Below are 21116 nucleotides of genomic sequence, written 5' to 3'. Positions count from 1 at the left end.
AAATGATCGCCAACAGAAAGATCTAGAACTTACAGGTTTATGCACCAGGAAGATGTAAATGTAAGCACATGACGTAAGAAGGTGAGATGTAAGCACATGTTTCCTGGCAAGCATGAGGAAAATACAGCTTATTTTTCTCCTCTGATGTGAGGTCATAGGTAACTCATCTGCACTGGCACTGCTTCAACACAGAGCTGGCAAATGTGGGCACTGTGTCCCTTCTCCATCACACCCTTGTGATTGGGACTTAAGGTTTACTGAGACTTCACCCTGTGCCAGGGACTCTGGCAGGCACTGGAAATGCTCGGAAGACAGGTTTCACCCTTGACAGTCTAGTGCAGCGGTCCCCAAGCTCTTTGGCACGAGAGACTAGTTTTGTGGAAGACAAATTTTCCACGGATCCAGGGTAGAAGATGGATTTGGGCTGATTCAATTGCATTACATTTATTATGGCCCAGCTGATCTGACAGGAGGTGGAGCTCAGGTGGTAATGAGAGTGATGGGGAGCGGCTGTAAATAGAGAGGAAGCTTCATTCACTCGATGGCTGCTCACCCCTGCTGTACAGCCCAGGTCCTAACAGGCCATGAACTGGTACCAATCTGTGGCCCAGGGGTTTGGAACCCCTGTAAGGTGGACAGACAAGGAGACCCAGTGGAAGCACGAGAAGAGAAGTGGGAAAAGCCAAGCACATCTATGTAAGAGCAAGGAGGCTGGGATGGAGCAGAAGTGGAGGGTGGCGAGGTGATGGGGGCAAAGTTGTAAGAGATGGTGTGAGGTAGGCCTAGAGAGGTGTGAATGTCTACGAACCTTCAAGCCAGTAGGAAGGATTTTAAGAAGATGCCTTCTTTTTAAAGACACATTATGTCTTGTAGCTCAGTGATAAAGAATCAGGCTGTCAATGCAGGAGACATAAGAGATGTGAGTTCAATCCCTGGGTTGGGAAGATCCCCTGGAGGAGGGCATGGCAACCCACTCCAGGATTCTGGCCTGGAGAATCCCGATGGACAGAGGAGTTTGGCGGGCTATAGTCCACAGGGTCACAAAGAGTCGGACATGATGGAAGTGCCTTAGCACACATGCCTTGTTGGTATCCCAGCTGCCATGGATATGTGGCATCCTTCTGGTGAATATCACCCATGGGGCTGGAGAAGAAAGGAACACTTGGGTTTGCTTCTCCAGATGCTGTACTTCATGGTTTTCCAGGACAGGATGAATCCGAGTCAGCGCCTGGAGCCCTGGGAGTGTCTCCTACCTAAGCCACCATCATATACGGGGACAGATATCTTCAGAGACCCATGGGCCTGAGCGGCCTGGGAGACCAGCTGCCTGGCAGAGATAGGCTTCTTAGGATCAAGCACCTGATGAGTTTTGTGAGATGCCAAGTGTTTCCAAAACCAAACAGCTACCAATATGGATGTTTTCCTCTAAACACATTGCTAGACAGACTGTAAACTCAGTGTCAGCAAAACCAACGCTGGAATGGAAAATAAACATGTCTGAAATTTAGCAACTTGTATTGCTGTAACATTTGTAATAATGTCAGTGCTGGTGCTAATGATGCTGTGAAGACTCGGAACCAAGGGACTTTCAAGGTTTATTAATTCAACTAGTTGGACTCCCTTTTCCAATGTATCTTACTTCACCTATTCCCTTATTAACCTCTGATAATGCAGAAGTGATGCCTTTTATCACACCCCATTTCACCAGACGCACTATACTTAATTTTCCATCATTAGGTTTAATGAAAACCCAATTTCACAACTCACTTCTCTCAGGAACCTACAAGTAACGCTACGTTTTTATCAGCCCCAATTAAAAAGCGTTATGATGTTCCTATTCGAGAGGGAGCCTTAAAACTAATGTGTGATTCTGTTGCTAATTCAACAAGGGCGCTGGAATCCACATGCTGCTCATAAAATGTAACTCGAACCAGCTGGCCCAGGGAGAGAACAGTTTTCATTTTTCTCCTCATCAGACCCTTTCATGGCATTTCAACTTCTCATTTATGGATCTTGCATGTTTATTTATCACATAATAATATTTTGGATTTCTTCTGTACTTTTTTCTATAGCTGTTGTCTAGGGCTTGAATTCCCTCCCCACCCCCGACCACCTCAACGAGTCTCGCTGCTGCCTATGAGGCACTTGCATGGCGAGCAGAGGGCTTATGGTGACGTGTATGAGCTGCCGGGTTACCACGCTCCCTCTGATTTCCTCTTTCCTGTCTCTTCTTCCTTGGGAACCTGGCTTTGACCTTCTCTTTCTTTTTTATTCTCCTGCTTCCAGTCATTACAGATCTTCCACTAATGTCAGCTACATATTTCTAATCACTTGCTAGGAATAGCCACTCCAACCAGCTAACAAATATGAACTGAGTACCTACATTGTACAAAGTGCAGTGTGAGATACAAGTACAGACAGGAGGGTGGAGGAAAGCGTGTTCAGAGGAAGAGGAGTTGCCACTTGTAGGAGAGAAGGTGCGTAAACACTTCTGACAAAAGTGAGAGGGGATGGGCTCTGGGAGGTGGTAGGTAACATGCTCCAGAGTCAGGCTCCGTGGAAACATTCCTCAAGCTTTAAGCAGCACATCCGTTTCTGTGGATTTTGCTGTCACTGTGTACAGCCTGTATCAGCTCTGTCCATTTCCATGGTGACGGAGATAGTCTGTATCTCTGCTGTGCAATATGGTAGCCACTTATCAAATGTGACTACTGTGCATGGGAAATGCGGCTAATGTGATGGGCAAACTGTATTTCACATTTTGCTTAATTTCAATTCACTTAAATTTAAAATCCCACATGTGGCTTATAGCTCCTGGACTGGGAACCGCAGATCTAGAGAAAGATACAGGGAGAGGGAGAACATTCTGGAGTTACATAGAAGGGTAAAGAGGTCCAGTGGAAATACAGCATGGGCCACGTATGTAAATTGCTTTCCTTATAGCAACATTAAATAAGGTAAAAAAAACAAACAACAAGTGAAATGAATTTCAGTACGAAATTTTGTTGAATCCAATGCATCAAAATGACATTTCAATGTAAAACTGGTATAAAATTATTAATGATATATTTGACATTCTTTACTCATACTAAGGCTTTGAAATCCAAAGTGTATCTTATAAAGCATTTCAACTCAGCTGTATTTCTAGTGCTCAACAACACATATGGTCAGTGGCCGCAGTACTGGGCAGGGTGGGTATACACAGACATCCAGTCAAATCAAGTTCCAAAGAGAGATGACTTAGAGCTAGAGTGAACTCCAAAAGGCACCTACCCATACGGCTCTAGCAGAGCACTGTCCAGCGGAATGGCATATAAGGATGGACGTGCTCTACATCTGCACATTCAATATGGCAGCCACTTCCTGCATTGGTAGATGGATTCTTCACCACTGGTCATGCCACCTAGGAAGCCCCTATGACTAGCACGCACTTCAAATATGGCTAATGTGACTGAAGATCTGAATTTTTAACTTAATTTCAATTAATTTAAATGTAAATAGCCACCTGTGGCCAGGGGCAACTTCATTGAATAGTGCATATCTACATAGTTATGCTTTCAAAATTTTTCTTTAAATCAACTTTGAATCAGTTTTACTTTATCTCATTATGAATGATAGTGAAATATAAAATCATAGGCATAATATGCTACTTTTGACTTAAACTAGGATAGGGGCTTCCTTTGTGGCTCAGCTGGTAAAGAATCTGCGTGCAATGCAGGAGACCCAGGTTCCATCCCTGGGTTGGGGAGATCCCCTGAAGAAGGGAATGGCAACCTACTCTAGTATTCTTGCCTGGAGAATTCCAGGGACTCTATAGTCCATGGGGTTGCAAAGAGTTGGACATGACTTAGAGACTTTCAATTCACTTCACTTCAAGTGACTAAACAGGATAGGTGTGCACAGATTTGTGACCTTTGAGAAAGTGTTATGTTCACACCATACCCCCATCTCATATCTCCCTCGGGAATGTGTTCTTACCCAATGTAATGGCAGACAGAATTACCTTGTCTCCCAGTCTTAAATCTGACCAACTGTCCAGGGTTGAACTTATAAAACTAATAGTAAATGCAGTGCTACCTCACTGTGCCACATTCTAAAGAGCTGAAATGGTCATAATATAGTTGGCAATTGACACTTCTATACTTTGTTATTGAGGTAACATTGGCTCAAAGGACAGAAACGTTTCATCTTTTCCCATTTTGTTTCCTGGGCTCAGAGAATCTAGTAAGCCAATACAGGGATCATGCATCTCTAAGTCCCTCCTCTTCCTCAGTCCCTTTTATTGGCAAAGACAAAAGAAGGTGGGACTTCCCTGATGGTTCAGTGGTTAAGAATCTGCCTTGCAATGGCAGGGATGCAGGATTGATCCCTGGTTGGGGAGCTAACATCCCGCATGGCTTAAGACCTGGCACAGCCAAAAAAAAAAAAAAATACAGACAAAAGAGGGTAGATAAACACCTCTGTACCCCGGAATGCAAGTTCAGTATTAAGAAAAAAAAAAAAAAGCTGTCATGGGAAGAGTCATGGGAACGTGCCTCTGGATTCCTTTGCTTAAAGAAATCAATCTTTCTCTTTGTGGGGAGAGGATGAATTTCTTCTTCCATAGCTCTCATGAGATGGAAGGATGGTGGAAGACACATCACACAGAAGAGGGAACTGTGGACATGCATTACTTATTCCGCTTCAGCCACAAGAAGAGGATTCCGATCGGCTGAACAGCAAAAGCGACAGTAAGAACCTGCCATCTCTGCTTATTTGCAAACACCGGTCCTGGAGAGACCGCTTCTCCTTCAGAGTTAAGAAAACAGAAACAAAACAGCACGGAGTCTTAGAAAAACCCACGATGTGAAAAAGAAGAAAAATAACACTCTGGATGCTGAGAAAAATAACGTTTTCAAGAGAAAAGAGTACTCTGTGGTGACTACTGACTCAACAGTCATCCCCCAAACTCTTCCTTTCTGGCAGAACTCCCAAATAAGCTCGGGTGCCCACACATTTTCCATGTGACTCAGAGGAGGATGGCCCTATTCCAAGACCTAGGGGCAAATCCTGATTTCCTCAAGCCATTTGGGTGTTTCTATCATCTCTGCCGACTCTCGAACATTTTCAGTGAGCTAGGAGGGATGTTTTATTAGGGGAATTCTACTTTCTTCTAGGGAAGATTTCCTTGCTTCTAAGAAGGATACTCCAGCAACTTCATCTCCTACTGGATACTACCATGTGTGGGCTTGATGCTTGGAACTGCTAAAGCAATCTTACCTCCTAGAGGGGATCCAGGCTGAGGACAGTGTCAATATGAGATGGCAAAGTGGAGAACTTGAAAGGAATTGGAGCCTTAATGACATTCTTGTTCATATCATTCCACCAAGCCATGGAACCTCCTCTAAGTCCTGACTTCCTCTTTTGTAAGATAGTACATTAACCTACTGTTTAAGCCCGTTTGGTTTTTTTCTGTAACTTACACAATAGAAAATAGAAAGGCATTTGAGTTGGTATGGAATTCAAGAAAACATGGAACAATAAAGGTAGTAAAAGATTAACTATGAGGACAGATGTTTCAAAATATGGATCGAGCAAGGCAAAGAAAGATGAAACCAAAACGTATTAACAAAACCAGAAAGGACACTGGAATCTGTATTGAGAATAAGCAACAGGCAGACACTGGGAAGAATTAGAGAACTTTGCAGTGAATATACAAGGGAATGAGAACAGCAAGACTCCTATTTTCCTGGTATCTATCATCTGCTCATGTGTGTTCATGTGTGAAGACACCAAAAAGACATTTTCAGAGAAAAGAAAACAGACGCATAAAGACAGATAATTGCTGTTATCAAAGAAGAGAACAGAAGACATGAAATAGATGTGATAATAAAGGATACAATGTAAAAATAGCTCTTTGGCAGAATAAAAACCCCAAATTTTCAAATGTGAAGAGCTCTCCATTGTACTACTTAAAAATAGAACAAATCTCCTGATAATATTATTAAACATTATTGATGCGCAAAAATGCAGATAAACATCTAGGCTGGAAGAAAAGGCTATCTATAAAGAAAAAGAAAAAAATGCTAACCATATTTTTTGTTGCCTAAATTTAAATGCCCAAAATCACTGGAATAAAATTGTTGAGGGAAAAATGCTGTGACTCCAAAATCATACACTGATAAAGTTGTTTTTCATTTATGAGGCTACAGAAAGATGTTCCCTGATGCACAAAGACTCAGGAATTATACTGGCTCTGATTCTTTTCTAGAGGTGTGGGGAGGTAAGGGGAAAAAAATCTTTTAGTTAAAAAAATAAAATAAAAAACGCATAAGATTGGAGGCAAACATGTTATAAAAGAACCAATTTGTTATACAACAAAATCAGTTAAACAGAGATATGAGTATGAAAACCAAAATAAATGTGAGTTGAAACAGAATGAACTGTAAAAAAGAATTCTTAAAGAGAAACGATGTAAAAACAGCTAAACTAAAAATACTGGATTAACTTCTGAAATGTTACTAAGGAAAACCAGGAAATGGTGACTGATGAATCACTAGAAAACGTATATATATTAACTTCTTTACCTTTTGCAGTGGACAGCCAATATATACTATTTTAATCTTGTTCTTAAGTGAAGGATCTAATTTTAAGCACGTGTTTGCATATCTGTGTCAATTGTGCGTGTGTGTGTGTGAACACCCTTAAGTTAAAGGTTTCAATTAGTAGAATAAAAGGAAGCGTATATACCAGGGAGCTTTGCTCAATGTTACGTGGCAGTCTGGATGGGAGGGGAGTTTGTGGGAGAATGGATACCCGTATATGTATGGCTGAGTTACTTTGCTGTTTACCTGAAACTATTACAATACTGTTAATAAGCTATATGCCAATACAAAATAAAAACCAAACAATAAAAAGAAGGGTGTACAGCTTTCAGATAGAGACAACATACAAAGGAAGCTCTGGACCCAATCACACCAGTGTCTAGTCCCACATCTGTTCTCTGTGTGTGAGACAGCAACTGCCAATCTAGCAGTCAGCATACAAAATCTTGCAATATCACAGAAAATCTTCCTGTCCTGAAAAGCAAATGAGAACCACCCTATAGGACTGTTTTCACAATCCAAGACATGTTAATTCCCACAGAACAAAATAGCCTCCACTAAAGATGAATTCAAAGTGGAAAAATAAAATACAAAGAATGACAAGCCGTGTGAGGAAGCTTATCCCCACGAGAGAAAGTCAGCAGACATGATACACAAAGAGATATGCCTACCAAGAATTGAAAATAATAAAACTGCCTAAGAGACAATAAAATAAATACACTTAGACTGACTAAGGAGAAAATGGAAGGATCATGAACCACAGCTTAAGGCAACACATCATGGGAAAAAGATGGGTGGCTTTGCACAATACAAATCTAACTTCTAGAGATGAAAAATACAGTTAGTGAAAGTAGTAAGTAAATAAATATAAGAACAGATGTTAATGGGACATAATGGAAGTTAAGGACACAACAGAGAAGCTGAAGAAATATAAAAAGTGGCTCTTTCCTTTGAAAACACCGAAAATTAGACAAGCCTCTGCCAAAAATGATTAAGCAAAAACGACACACATAAACCACTTTACAATCATCAGAAACGGGTGGAACACTTTTATCACACACTTGGTCTGGCAAGTGAGTAAATGCCTAGGAAAACCATGCAATACATCTGAAGACTCTGATGAGCCTGGCCAGGGTCTGAGGTTACCTACTGGTCCTTTACCAGAGCACCAGCTTTTTCTTAACAGAAAGCTTTATTTTGGGATAACTGTAGCTTCACATGCGGTTGTAAGAAATAACTTAGTGAGGTCCCTTATACCCCCCACTCAGTTTTCCCCAGTGTTACTGTCCTACATAACTGACACGCAGCATCGTGATCAGGACATTGACATGAATACACTCCACTGACCTTACTCAGATTTCCCAATTCTACATGAACTTGTGCATGTATGTTTATAGTTGAATGTAATTTAGTCACAGGTATTGATTCCCGTGGTGGCAGAGCCAAGATGCAGAAGCACTTCCAGCCCAAGGATCCCTCACATGACCAAACACTGGCCTCTGAGTTTCTCTCGTCTCTAGGCTGAGGGCTGACTCCTGGACGCAGGGTGACCGTTGCAGCAAAGTGTCTCTCGGTGATACCCTGTGATCTATGAGAGCCCCACAAGCTGGGGCTCCATCTTTCCTGATGCTCCTCCAGTCCAGGGGTCCACAGGGTTTCCATGCATGGTCATGCACTCTGTGCACTGCTTGATTTTAGGCAGAGCCATTCAAGTACTAGCCTTGTTCTTATGACTGCTGCTGAAGCTAAGCTCCAAAACTTTGACCACTTGATGCCAAGAGCTGACCCATGGGAAAAGACCCTGATGCTGGGAAAGACTGAGGGCAGGAGGAGAAGGGGATGACAGAGGGTGAGACGGTTGGATGGCATCACTGATTCAATGGACATGAGTTTGAGCAAATTCCAGGAGATGGTGGACAGGGAAGCCTGGCGTGCTGCAGCCCATGGGGTTGTAAAGAGTTGGGCAGGACTTAGCAACTGAACAAAAACGACAACAATCAGTCTTTAGCTGTTCAAGTGACCAGTGGCGGGGATCATTATTTTTACTTTGGGTAAATCATAGAATGAAAAGGTTCACCCATGTGGTCTCTGGGGAAAGAATAAGTGAATTATTAGTCTGTGGCTTAGGGACCTAAGAGCTGAGCCAGAGTTAGGAAGGGAGACCTCTGTTTAGAGTCTCTCCTGTGGGTCAGGAGTGAACTGGACCCTTAGGAGGGGTTTTGTACGTGTGTGCACATGTGCGCGTGTGTGTATGTGTGTATGCACGTGAGCAAGACTCAGCAAACACATGAGTGTCCCCTCACCTCTGCTCCAGTCAGAGGGAAATTTTTTTTTTTAATCTGTTTTATAAAACTTATTTCTAGGTATGGTTGTGTTTGAAGAAAGGATTTCACTATTAAAAAGAAACTATGAAAGTCATTCTTTTTTTCCCCCCATTTTGTCACAATTGCATGAAAATCAGTGTGAAAACGTCAAAACAGCAAAAGTGCTGATATCAGCCAGGGTTCACAGAGTAGGTTTTATTAACTTAATTCAAACAAAAATGCAGATTACTTGCTGTGCCAGAAGCACAAGACCTGTAGCAACAAGAAGATGCTTTTTGGTCTTAACTGCTCAGTGAGCAAACTAGGATATGAGAGGAACACCGCCGTGGGGCTGTGTGGGGTCTTGCAAATGTCCTGCCGAACCACAAAGGAGAAAGGATGTCACTCTGGACTTTTAATGTGTTTCAGCTCATTGGAAACACAAACTCTTTTTCCATCATACCTAAAGAGAAAGTTGCTCAGTCATGTCCGACTCTGTGACCCCATGGACTATAATAGTCCATGACATTCTCCAGACCAGAATACTGGAGTGGTAATTGGAATCTTCCCAACCCAGGGACTGAACCCAGGTCTCCTGCATTGCGAGTGGATTCTTTACCAGTTGAGCCACCAGGGAAGCCCAAGAATACTGGAGTGGGTAGCCTATCTCTTCTTCAGTGGATCTTCCTGACTCAGGAATTTAACCAGGGTTTCCTGCATTGCAAGTGGATTCTTTACCAGCTGAGCTTACCAGGGAAGCTCAAGTCCAGTGTTTAATCACTGCATATTCACCATCCACTTTTACTTTCAGAGGCACTTAAGTTTTGGTATATGTGCCTAAAAAACCTTTGTAAACAGATGATACAGCATGGTACACATTTGGCTGATAAGGAATGGCTTCCTGTGAAGTGTACACTTAGCAGAAGAGAACGAAGTATGTTAAGAAGGAAATGTGCGTTTCCTCAATGTTGAAAGATTATCACCATTGTGAGGTTATTTAATACCATCAGCAGAAAGTTCTGTATATGGTTGGTCATGTCAATATATAATAGATAGAATATTCCGAAGAACATAGAACATGTCCTGCTTAGTAAGTTACTTGAAGCAGAAATAATAAAGAAAAGTAAATTGTATGGTTTTGATACTATTGCAAGCAGGAAAGAGGGATTTTGCAGTGGCTATTGAGAGAGGTTCATACAGGGGGGATGACAGACTGTGTAGGGGAAGGGTGAGTTTATCTAAGGCTGAAGGCTGCAGCATTGCTGTGACTCCAGCTTGGGTGGGACACGATGGTGTTTCTCTCTAGCTCGAGAGTTGTGCTCACACTAAACAGCTGAACATTTTGTGTTCTGTATCTTTCCTTGCATTCCAAGACCCTCATCTTCACAGGAAGGTGTTTGATGGAGGAAAAAAAGGTAAATAATGCATCACACTGAAAACATCGGCTTGTCTTATTTCCTCTCTTTCATTCATCAAAATCATCATAAGACAAAGGTATGCAAAATACTTGCTGAGTAATACTTAGCCAAACTAGAAAAACTCAATTTTGTCAGGTTTTACAATCTTCAGCCTGACAGGTGACTCTGTCTTTTGTTGACGTATAACAAAGAGAAAATGAAATGACTAAACTTGTCTGGGAGAGGAAATTTACATGTGCAACAGCTGTTTGAAACAAGTTTGCCATTATCCTGGGTGGAAAGGTGCCCGATTTCTCCATTTCAAACCATGCCCCTGGATCCTTAAGCAGTGTGTGTGGATATAATAAGGTACAGAGACAACTGAACACAAATAGAGGGGCAGCAGCACAGTTGTGGAGTTGCAAGACTGACCATCCTGGTTTTGCCACTAAATTGTCTTGCATAATGACTTTCACCTTTCTGGATCTTAGCTTTAAAATTATGCCGTTAAATTAGACCACTGCTTCCCAGATTTTAATATACACGCCAGAGAGTAAAGAATGCATATTCTAATTCAGTGATCCAAGAACTGCACTTGTAACAAGCTCCCCAGTGATGGTGATGCTGTTGGTTCATGGATCTGTGCTTTGAGTAGTGAGAGATTAGATGGTTTCTAAGGGAACTTCCAGTTAAGAAATATAATTGGTTCATTAATGGTCCTAGAGTTACTCAAAAAAGCAAGCACTGTCCTTTCTGCTTTTAGTGAACGAATGAAGTAGTACAGCTTAGTGTTGTTCAAAACCAACTAGACAAAAACATTCAAGCAACCAAAGCTGATGGCCTTTACTCTGGGAAGGACAGATACTTAACATTCTCATAAGAATAAAGCTGAGTGTGTACATCAAAGGTTAGCATGGCAGATGCTCAGTTGAATTATACAATCTGCTCACTGGAATGGGAATCTATTTTGTGATATGTAGGGGATCTCAAATCTTGATGTTACCTAAGAGTCACTCAGGAAACATGTTAAATACAGACTTCTTCTTTAGACCCAAGGATTTAGTAGCTTTAGTTTGGGACCAGTCATGTTTGGGAACTGCATATGCAATCATTTAATGCAGGTTGGGCAGTGACTGATGTTACAAAGGGAAATTTTGACTCAATTCCTGATTAAAACATAGTAAAGAAGATCAGTCCTACGAGCTTGCTGCTCACAAGCTTCTCCAGAATTCTAGTGGCTTCTTCTCATGGGAATAACAGTGTGCAGGTCACAAGGGAATCACTGTTATAGAGAAACTGCCTTGGAGTAGCAGCGCTCATTAGATGTCAAAGCTTTAAGGACTCCTGACAGGTGCAGTGAGAGGTCTTAACCACAGTTCCTATAGAAATACATCAGAAGAACCAAGGCTAAATCCTGGCTCTACTACTTATGAACCAAAAAGTTTTTGGTAAATTCTTATAACATCTCACATGTTAAGTCATGTAATAATTATCTATTATGCATGTGTACCCAGTCATTTATCTGTGTTCGACTCTTTGAGACCCTGTGGACTGTAGCCCGCCAGGCTCCTGTGTCCATGAGATTTTTCAGGCAAGAATACTGGAACGGGTTGCTATTTCCTTCTCCAGGGGATCTTCCCAACCCAGGGAGTGAACCTGCATCTCCTGCATTAGCAGGTAGATTCTTTACCACTGAGCCACCTGGGAAGCTATTAATTATCACTACATTACAAACCACTCCCAAACTCAGCAACTTAAAACAACAAACACCTACTCATAGTTTCTGTCGGTCAGAAATCTGAGTGCAGATTTCATGGGTACCTCTGGCTCTAGGTCTTTGATGAAGCTGTATTCCAGCTGCCTGGTGTGACTATGGTTGCATCTGAAGACTCATCTGAGGGGAAGAATCTGATTTCAAGTTCACCCATGTGGTTGCAAGCAGATTCACTTTCTCATGGGTTACTGGAGTAAGGTCCTCAGTTCCATGCCCAGTGGGTCTCTCCGTAGGGCAACTCACAACCTGGCAGCTGATTTCCCACAGAGCAAGTGAGAGAGAGAAAGCGAGCAGACTAGGCTAGAAGGAAGCCCCAGTCTTTTTATAACCTAATCTTGAAAGTGACATGTCCATACTTTGTTACATTCTATTCATTAGAAGTCAGTAAAACAGTCTGTGTTCAATGGAAGGGATAATACCAGGATATATGAAAGCAGGCAGGAATCATTGCAGTCATTTGAGAGACTGCCACATACAAACCCCAACATCACTCTACAGTGGTTTTGTGAGAGCCCAAGGAATCATGTCAGTACAAGAGCATTTACATGTGTTACAGCAATATACACATGTAAGTATACATATTATAACAATTTATTTCAAGGGGTCCAATCAAAATTCTCCAGCTACTTTTATTTAGCTTTCATTAACAGTCAGTTAATGAAAGTCCTTTAATTCATAAGTGGTTCTAAACTATTCTCTCTACACATTTCTCCAACACCTGGATACTTCAAGGGAAATAAATGATTTAATGTTCCTTATAACATAAATTGCCACTGACAACAATATTTAATCATTAAAGAGTTAACAGTGCACTCTGAATTGCACTACCCAGATAAAACATTCACTCCCTAAGTAAATGAATTAGCCACATAATTGACAGTCGATTCCAGTAATAAAATACTAATTAAGTGATTCTGCTAAGTAAAAAGTTCAATGCAATGAATTTGCTAAACAATGGTCTAACAAATTTTCACGCTAAATAAATGACTTGAAATGGTGACTAAATGCTCACCATGTGTGGGGTCAGTTGAAAAAGCAATGGTGCTTTTAGAAAACAATGACAGAAGTGACTGTGAAGCTAACCCCCTTAACAACATTACACTGGGCTCCTTGCCAAGCAGGGACCAAGTGAATATGTCTGACTGAGGTGGAGGTATGAGACTGGGGTGGGGAGGGGAGGAAAATCACCATGGTCATAGCATGAGTGACTAGGTTAAAAGAGAATCTGCAAAGTCCAGTACAGCCAGACTGGAGTCATAGCAGAAGTGAGAATGGGAAAGTGGAGGAAGGCTTCAATGCCAGACCTTATGGGCTAATGAAGGTCAGACTCAGCACCAGAGAGACTTGGAAAGCAGTGGCTTCATAGGTACAAGGATCCTTGTAGTCCTCTGGAAGCAGGTTGGATTAACTCATTTACCATGATGTCTTCTGAAAGATCTGGATTGAGGTAAGTCTATGGTTTTTGTGGGCCCCATTAGCTTGGACTTCCAACTTCTCTCCAACAAAGAACAGTATAGATTGCTCATCATTAAAACCTTGTTCTCTGGACCCTTTGTTGACAAAGGTCCGTATAGTCAAAGCTATGGTTTTTCCAGTAGTCATATATGGATGTGAGAGTTGCACCATAAAGAAGGTGAAGAACTGATGCTTTCCAATTGTGGTGCTGGAGAAGAGTCTTGGGAGTCCCTTGAACTGCAGGAGATCACACCAGTCAATCCTAAAGGAAATAAACCTTGACTACTCAGGACTGATGCTGAAGCTCCAGTACTTTGGCTATGTGATGTGAAGAGCTGTCTCACTGGAAAAGACCTCAATGCTGGGAAAAATTGAGGGCAGGAGGAGACGGGGTAGACAGAAGATAAGAGGGCTGAATAGCATCACTGATCCAATGGACATGAGTTTGAGCAAACTCCGGGAGACAGTGGAGCCTGGCGTGCTGCAGTCCAAGGGGTTGCAGAGTCAGACACGACTTAGTGAGTGAACAACAGCAACAACAACTCTGAACCTTTGCAGCTAGAATAGGGTCTTCCTTTTCCTTAAAAACAACAGGCACACTCTTGCCTTGGGAACCTCCCATAGGAACACTTCTGACATTCTGTCTTCTTCAAGTCTTTGATCAAATATGATCTTCTGTAAAGCTGCAATGCTCTCCGCTTATAACTCCAAACACCACTTATCTTATTCCATCTTTTTTTCATAGCACTTGTCAGTTTCTACAATGCCATAAAATTCACTTATCTTTTTACTGTCCATTCTATACTTCTTGTCTCTCTTTTTCTACTCCCTACCACCAATATCTTGCTAGCTTTATGAGGACAAGGAACTCTTCCCCACTTCATTCACTGATGGGGTATGAGAGCCTGAAATGTATCTAGCACATACAAACAGTGTATGTGGCGCTCAGCAAACAGTGTTGAATGAACGCGTGCAGGAGGGTTCTCACTATGTTCTAGCCACTGAAGAGAGCAATGCTAAAGACGTCATCAGAACATGCCATCTCCCCAGTGGCCTCAGAAGTGTCTGCGTTATCTCACAGTATTTGGGAGGGAGTACCGTATAGTAGTTGAATCATATGTAAAAGAAATATTAGGTTTGAATCCCTGATTCTTACTACATATGTGACCTTGAACAAGTTACACTTTAATATCTCTAAACCCCAGTCTCTATAGTTGTCAAAGAAGCCTGCTGCCAATAATAACTGTCAGTTCAGATATTGTCAGAATCAAAAGATATAACATATCACAACATCCTGCATAGCCCCGGGTACACAGTTAGGACCAAATAAATGTTAGTTTCTTCTGCTTTCTTCTTTAAAGACAATGAGGCACATTCCTTAAATATAAGAGTAAATTGACTTTTTAGATTTTCCCAGATATTGGGAATATCCATAAGTGAATAAGCAGTGACTGGGAAAAGAGGTGAAGGAGGAAAAAAAAAAGTTAGAAGCACAGAGGCCTCTGGAGGAGACAGGAGAGGTCACAGGGGTAGGGGTAGCAGGAGCCACAGAGCAGTTCTGAAGAATGTTCCTTCTGTCTCCCAGGCCTCCACTGGATGACGGAATCCAAGGATGCCATTACTGGGGATGAGGTCTTTAGAATTGATGATGAAGATACGAGGTATCTGTATGTCCCCTCCCTCTATGGTGGATTCATGTTGATGTAAGGCAGAAACCAACATAAAATGACAAAGCAATCATCTCCAATTAAAAATAAGTAAATTAAAACACACACACACACACACACACAAATCATGAGGACAAAGATACTAGGATCAGGACTTCCTAAGAAATAGAGTTGCAAAGAGCACCCCATCCACCTCTCCCAGACTAGTGCAATGGTCTCCTCCCATCTCCCCACCTCTACCATGGAATCAAACCGTAAGAGCAACCTTAGTCATCTCCATGCCTGCAGGACCTCGTTTTTCATGCAATGGACAAGAATAGCCAGTTGAATACAGCATAGTTAAAAGCGAATTGTTGTGATCCATCTTGATCACAAAATTAACATAATGATTATTCAACAAATACTCATCAAGCATCTGCCATATATCAGGCTCCTAATGCTAGTCTCCAGGGTTACAGTGCTAGCCAATACAGAAGTAGTCTCTGTAGTCTGGAGCTTACAAATTAGCAAAGAATCAAACAACAAAACCTCTTAAATAAATATTTGAATGCATCACACTTGTAATAAGGGGGACTAGAAAAAATGGTCATTGTTTAGAGATTGGGGAGCCCTCTAAAAGATGGCAGCTGCTAAGTCACTTCAGTCGTGTCCAACTCTGTGCGACGCCATAGACGGCAGCCCACCAGGCTCCCCCGTCCCTGGGATTCTCCAGGCAAGAACACTGGAGTGGGTTGCCATTTCCTTCCCCAATGCATGAAAGTGAAAAGTGAAAGTGAAGTCGCTCAGTTGTGTCCGACTCTTAGCGACCCCATGGACTGCAGCCTACCAGGCTCCTCCATCCATAGGATTTTCCAGGCAAGGGTACTGGAGTGGGGTGCCATCGCCTTCTCCAAAAAGATGGCAGAGAATCATCTAAATTATCAATAAGAGTAAACAATGAATGATAGAAAGAATGTTGTAGGAGGGGGAATGGAATTGTGGAAGCCATGCTGTTGAGAAAATACTTAGTGTTTCCCAAGAATAGAAGGAAAGCCAATAAGACTGAACTATATTGAGGAGTCAAGAGAAGTGAGAGATAAGACCAAAGATGTAGACAGGAATCAGATCATTCTGATTCTTACAGGCCATCAGTTCAGCTGCTCAGTTGTGTCTGACTCTTTGCAACCCCATAGATAGCAACACGCCAGACTTCCCTGTCCATCACCAGCTCCCAGGAGCTTGATCAAACTCATGTCCATTGAGTTGGTGATGTCATCCAACTATCTCATCCTCTATCATCCCCTTCTCCTCCTGCCCTCAATCTTTCCCAGCATCAGGGTCTTTTCCAATGAGTCAGTTCTTTGCATCAGAGTGGCCAAAGTATTGAAGTTTCAGCTTTAGCATCAGCGATGAGATGCATTTTAACTACATTTTGAGAGCAAGAGGGAGCCAATGGTAGATTTTTAGATGGACAGTGGCATGGTGAGACTTTTATTTTTACATTGCAGAACAGGCTTGGCAAGTAGCTATTTTATAAGTAAAGCATATTAACAATATTGAATTACTAGGTAAACCTCTGCTGAAGGGTCAATTTGCAAGGAGAGTGCGGGGACAGTGAAAGAACGGTTATTAATAAGAGTGCCCAGGGACCAGCTTTACAAGTACATGCATTTGCTAGAGCACAGCTGGCTGAACACTCACTGGAGGACCACACGCGTCTTCACTGTAGCAGAAGCAGAAGTGACTCTGCTAGTGTGGAAGGACTCGCTTACTTTCTGATCCTCTGTCACATCTATAGATCAGAGGGAATTTCAGTCAACTCAGATCAAAGACCCTGAAGATGAAAGGGGTGTTCACCTTGGAAAAACTGAACTGGCCCAATGAGACATTAACTGAATAAGGATACTAATTTCAAAAATCAAACATGTCCAAGTATTTTCAGGCACCAAATCATCAAAATATTGACTGAAAAAGAAAATATAGAGCAAGGATGGAAATTTAATCAATACTGCTAGGCTTAAAAACAGTCCCAAGGATGGAATGTTCTAGGACAGCCTCTATCACCTGCTTTGTTACAAAGAGCTGGCCACACCAATCTGTTTGTAGTGACTATTAATTCTGTAAACAGGTATGTGTGTATGTGTGGGTGTGGATGTGTGTGTAAAACAAAATGTCCATGTGCACCAGAGTTTTGTGCTAAGTCACTTTCCTTGAATCTGATATATACAGACACAATATTGACTTTTTGTTAGTCTTATTAACTCCCAGCCCAGTCCAATACATTCTCCTCACTATTACTAGGATGCTCTTTTTGAAACTGGACTCAATTCTGCTTCTCCACATCTCAAAATCTGTGGAAGCTCCTTGCAGAAAACATTACAATTTCCAAACTCTCTAGTTTTTCACAATCTTTAAGACACAGTCCTTGATTACCTTTCTAGGTTCATTTCCCACCATGTAACCCCAGGGAGTTAATAATCCAAATACTCCAGGGATGGCAAACCACGCATGATTACAAGTCCTAGGGAAAGGACTTCCTGAGAAAGGGATCAGGGTCAGCCTGATCTCAAGGAGAAACAGCACCTTGGACAAAGACACCAACATCCGTCTCTTGTCATTCACATTCTCAAGTTCTAGGGAAGAGTTAATTTTATTGATGTCTTTTGGACTCTGTCTTTTAGGGAATACATTTATACTCACAAGAAATTGTGCATGAGAGCAAAAGCTCTTTAAAGATTCTGAAGATCTTTAGAGACCTTGACAACCAGGTGCTAGTAATGGACGAGTTATCACTGCAGCCTAAGTGGAACTGGGGATGTGGAAAGTATTGCTACTCCTAGTCCTCATTTTATCAGCCAAATAGACCTCTCACACCTTTGTGTCCAGGTACATATATTCTCTTTTAGGACAACATGGTAGTTTATCTCCAAGATGACCACCATTCATTCCTTCCCTTCTTATAGGCACGTGCCATTTCCCCTATGGACAGGTGGAACCTGCTTCTGTACTGCTCACCTGTGGCTATTTTAACATTAATGTGGAGCAGAAATAATGCTGGCCAGTTCTCAACCTAGTTTTAAGAGGACTGGCATTCCTCCTGGCTTTCTCGGAACACTTGCTCTGGGGGAAGTCAACCATCTTGCAGTAAGTCTGACTACCATGAATCTTCCATGCTACAAAGAAGACCAAGTTAGATGCATAGAAAGAGGAGCCAGCCATCCCCAGATGTTCTAGTCATTTCAACCAAGGGGTCAGACATGCAAATAAAGGAGCCATTTGGGCTCATCCCCAGCAGATGCCACTTGAGGAGCAAGTGAAGACCCAGACATATGGCCCTTGGAGAGTCATCCCCATTATTTCCAGCCATTCAAGTCATTCCATCTGAGTCTGCTCATTTTCAAGATATTCCTATTGGTCCCTCCCCCAACTCCTGGACCACAGAATTGAGAGCAAAAATATAATGGTGGTTGTTTTATGCCATTAAGTGTTGACATGATGTCTCATAACAAAGCACAGACAGCAATAACACGCTTCTTTTCTGCCTTGACAACCTCTGATTGCTTATTCTTTAAGATTCATCTCCTTCCTAAGACTTTCCTGGATCATCTTGAAGCATTCCAAGAAGCCTAATCCCAGGTCCCACTGATATTCTATCAGCTCATTTTGGCTTCTACTCATCTGAAAAACCAGCACAGTTCAAATTTCTTCCTTTTTATTTAGCAAGTGAGTTTCAGTAACTAATGAAACATCTCAGCTCCCAAGACAAATCACGTGAAGAAGCCAGATCTCCTGGACTATAGAGATTGGATCCATGTAACGGATGCCCATTGTCTCCCAGAACATTCCCAGATAACTGATGTTCTCATGGCTACCTGTGAGGCCATCCAGCCAGTGAATAAGTACCATCTGTTATACCTCCCTCCTGACTTTTCTTCCACTGACAGAGCCATATAAGAAGTCTTTCCGAGTCTCTGCCTCTATTTGTGTCTGGTCTGAAGACCACTGGCTGTTATCCTTCCCTTTTCCTATGAATAGAGGAATGATTGTATCACATTACCAGACCAGCCGACAGTTGACTATTGTGGATATTCTGAGTAGCAGCTCCCAATTTTGCAGAAAAGAGACTTGAAAAATTCCCTTCAGTGTTGGCAGACTACAGGTTGGTGGCAAGGGGTGAAGACATGCTAAGATCTGGATATCAACTGTCTGGCAAAGAAACATTCTTTGATTCCCTTCTCTGCTGCACTCAATTCTGAATGCAAAAAGTAGGTCAACAGTGTATAGTGTCAGCTATATCAGGCTTTCTAGATATTCCTTTTTATTCTTAGCATTGCTATGTTTGAGTCCCATCTGTCTATACATCCATCCATTTATCCATCTATTCAACTAAATAAGAATTTCCGTGTATCTATTCCGTGTCACACACCATGCCACGTACTGGGGTGGGGATACAGTAGTAAACAAACAGAAATGGTCCTCCCCTCTTGGATCCTTCCAACTGTCAGAAGACATGTACCTTAAACATGCTGGGAAGATGAGGTCTGTACTGAGGAAACAGAATTCTGTGAGAGCACCTAACAGAGGAATCCAGTCTGGTTTGGGGAGAAAAGGAAGAAATCCATGAATCGGGATCTAAAGGAGTCAGTTAGAGGAAGAGTGTAGGAATAGCCAGTTGTCTAAATGGGGAGTCGTGAAACATTGCTCTTAAGGGCCAGAGAGTAAATATTTAGGTTTTGTGGGCTCGATGGTCTCAATAGGAAATACTCAACACTACCGATGGCAGCACAAAAACACCTATGCACGTCTTATCTCAGATATAAACAAATAAGCATGGCTCTTTTCCAATAAAGCTTTATTGGCTCAGATGGTAAAGTGTCTGCCTGCAATGCAGGAGACCTGCATTCGATTCCTGGGTTGGGAAGATCCCCTGGAGAAGGAAATGGCAATCCACTCCAGCCCTCTTGCCTGGAAAATCCCATGGAGAGGGGAGCCTGATAGGCTACAGTCCATGGGGTCACAAAGAGTCAGACACGACTGAGCGACTTCACTTATAAAAACAAAGAGTAGACTGGATTTGGCCTGTGAGCTGCAGTTTGTCCACCCTGGGGTAGACACAGCAAAGGCCCTGAAGTGGAACGGGTGCAGAAAAGGTGGAGCACTTAGCGAAGGCAGCGTGGCTGGAGTTCACAGAAAGAGGGACAGTGAAATGGAGAACTTGGAAGAAATGAGAAGGGCAAGATTTGTATATAAGATCTGAATGGGGAGTTTGGTTTTCAGCTTAAGAAAAATCAGAAGCCACAGAATTGTTTTAAACCAAGGAGATATGAAGCAACATATTCACATTTGCCTTTAAGAAAATGAATGAGAGGATGACAAGGATGAATACAAGGATTATTTAGGTGCTTGGGATCTTACTGAGGTTGGAGATGAGGATAACTTAGACAAGGATGGGGACAGAGGATGTGGATGGGTTCCAGATATATCGAAGATGCAGACTAATCAAAATACGGTGTTGAACTAGACGTGGAGGGTAAGGGAAAGGAACGTGTCAAGATTACTCTATACCGTATCTCTGCTAAATGTATCTTTGATATCATGTTTAACACATTTCCTCTTGTTTTACTGCCAAGGGATTGAAATTTTACTTTCATTTCCAGCCTCCACATAATTAGGGAGTCAATTCACATGGCTGGCAAAGTGAAGAGTAAATCACCCGAAGAGAGATGAATTACATGGTTAATGGGCCAGAATAGCCTCCCTTCACCAGACGCCATTTTCTTTGTAGCTTCTGCACATTCCTCTGTTAGAGGTATCATGCCGTATCGCTGTGTCTGTGTTCCCTAAAATATCGTGTGACTTGGGGGAGTAGAGCTGTCTTTTTCTTGTCTGTGTTACCAACACTTAGCATTGTGATTGGGGGATCTTTTCACTTCACATCTGTCCACTCTACAGATTGG

At 42.1% G+C, this 21116-nt stretch overlaps 1 protein-coding gene across 31 annotated transcripts in view; it reads right to left on the bottom strand.

The window, feature by feature from the left end:
- The window catches only part of PTPRT (protein tyrosine phosphatase receptor type T), a 1155226-nt gene that overhangs the window by 97163 nt on the left and 1036947 nt on the right, over positions 1–21116 (bottom strand). The gene's annotated exons all lie outside the window — the stretch shown is intronic.

Source organism: Bos grunniens, chromosome 13 (genome assembly GCF_055505025.1).
Source record: "Bos grunniens cultivar Pamir isolate PY7600 chromosome 13, Bosgru_T2T1.0, whole genome shotgun sequence".
NCBI lineage: Eukaryota > Metazoa > Chordata > Mammalia > Artiodactyla > Bovidae > Bos > Bos grunniens.
The sequence above is the reverse complement of the archived record's forward strand: the minus strand, read 5'-3'. Positions and strand labels throughout refer to the sequence as shown.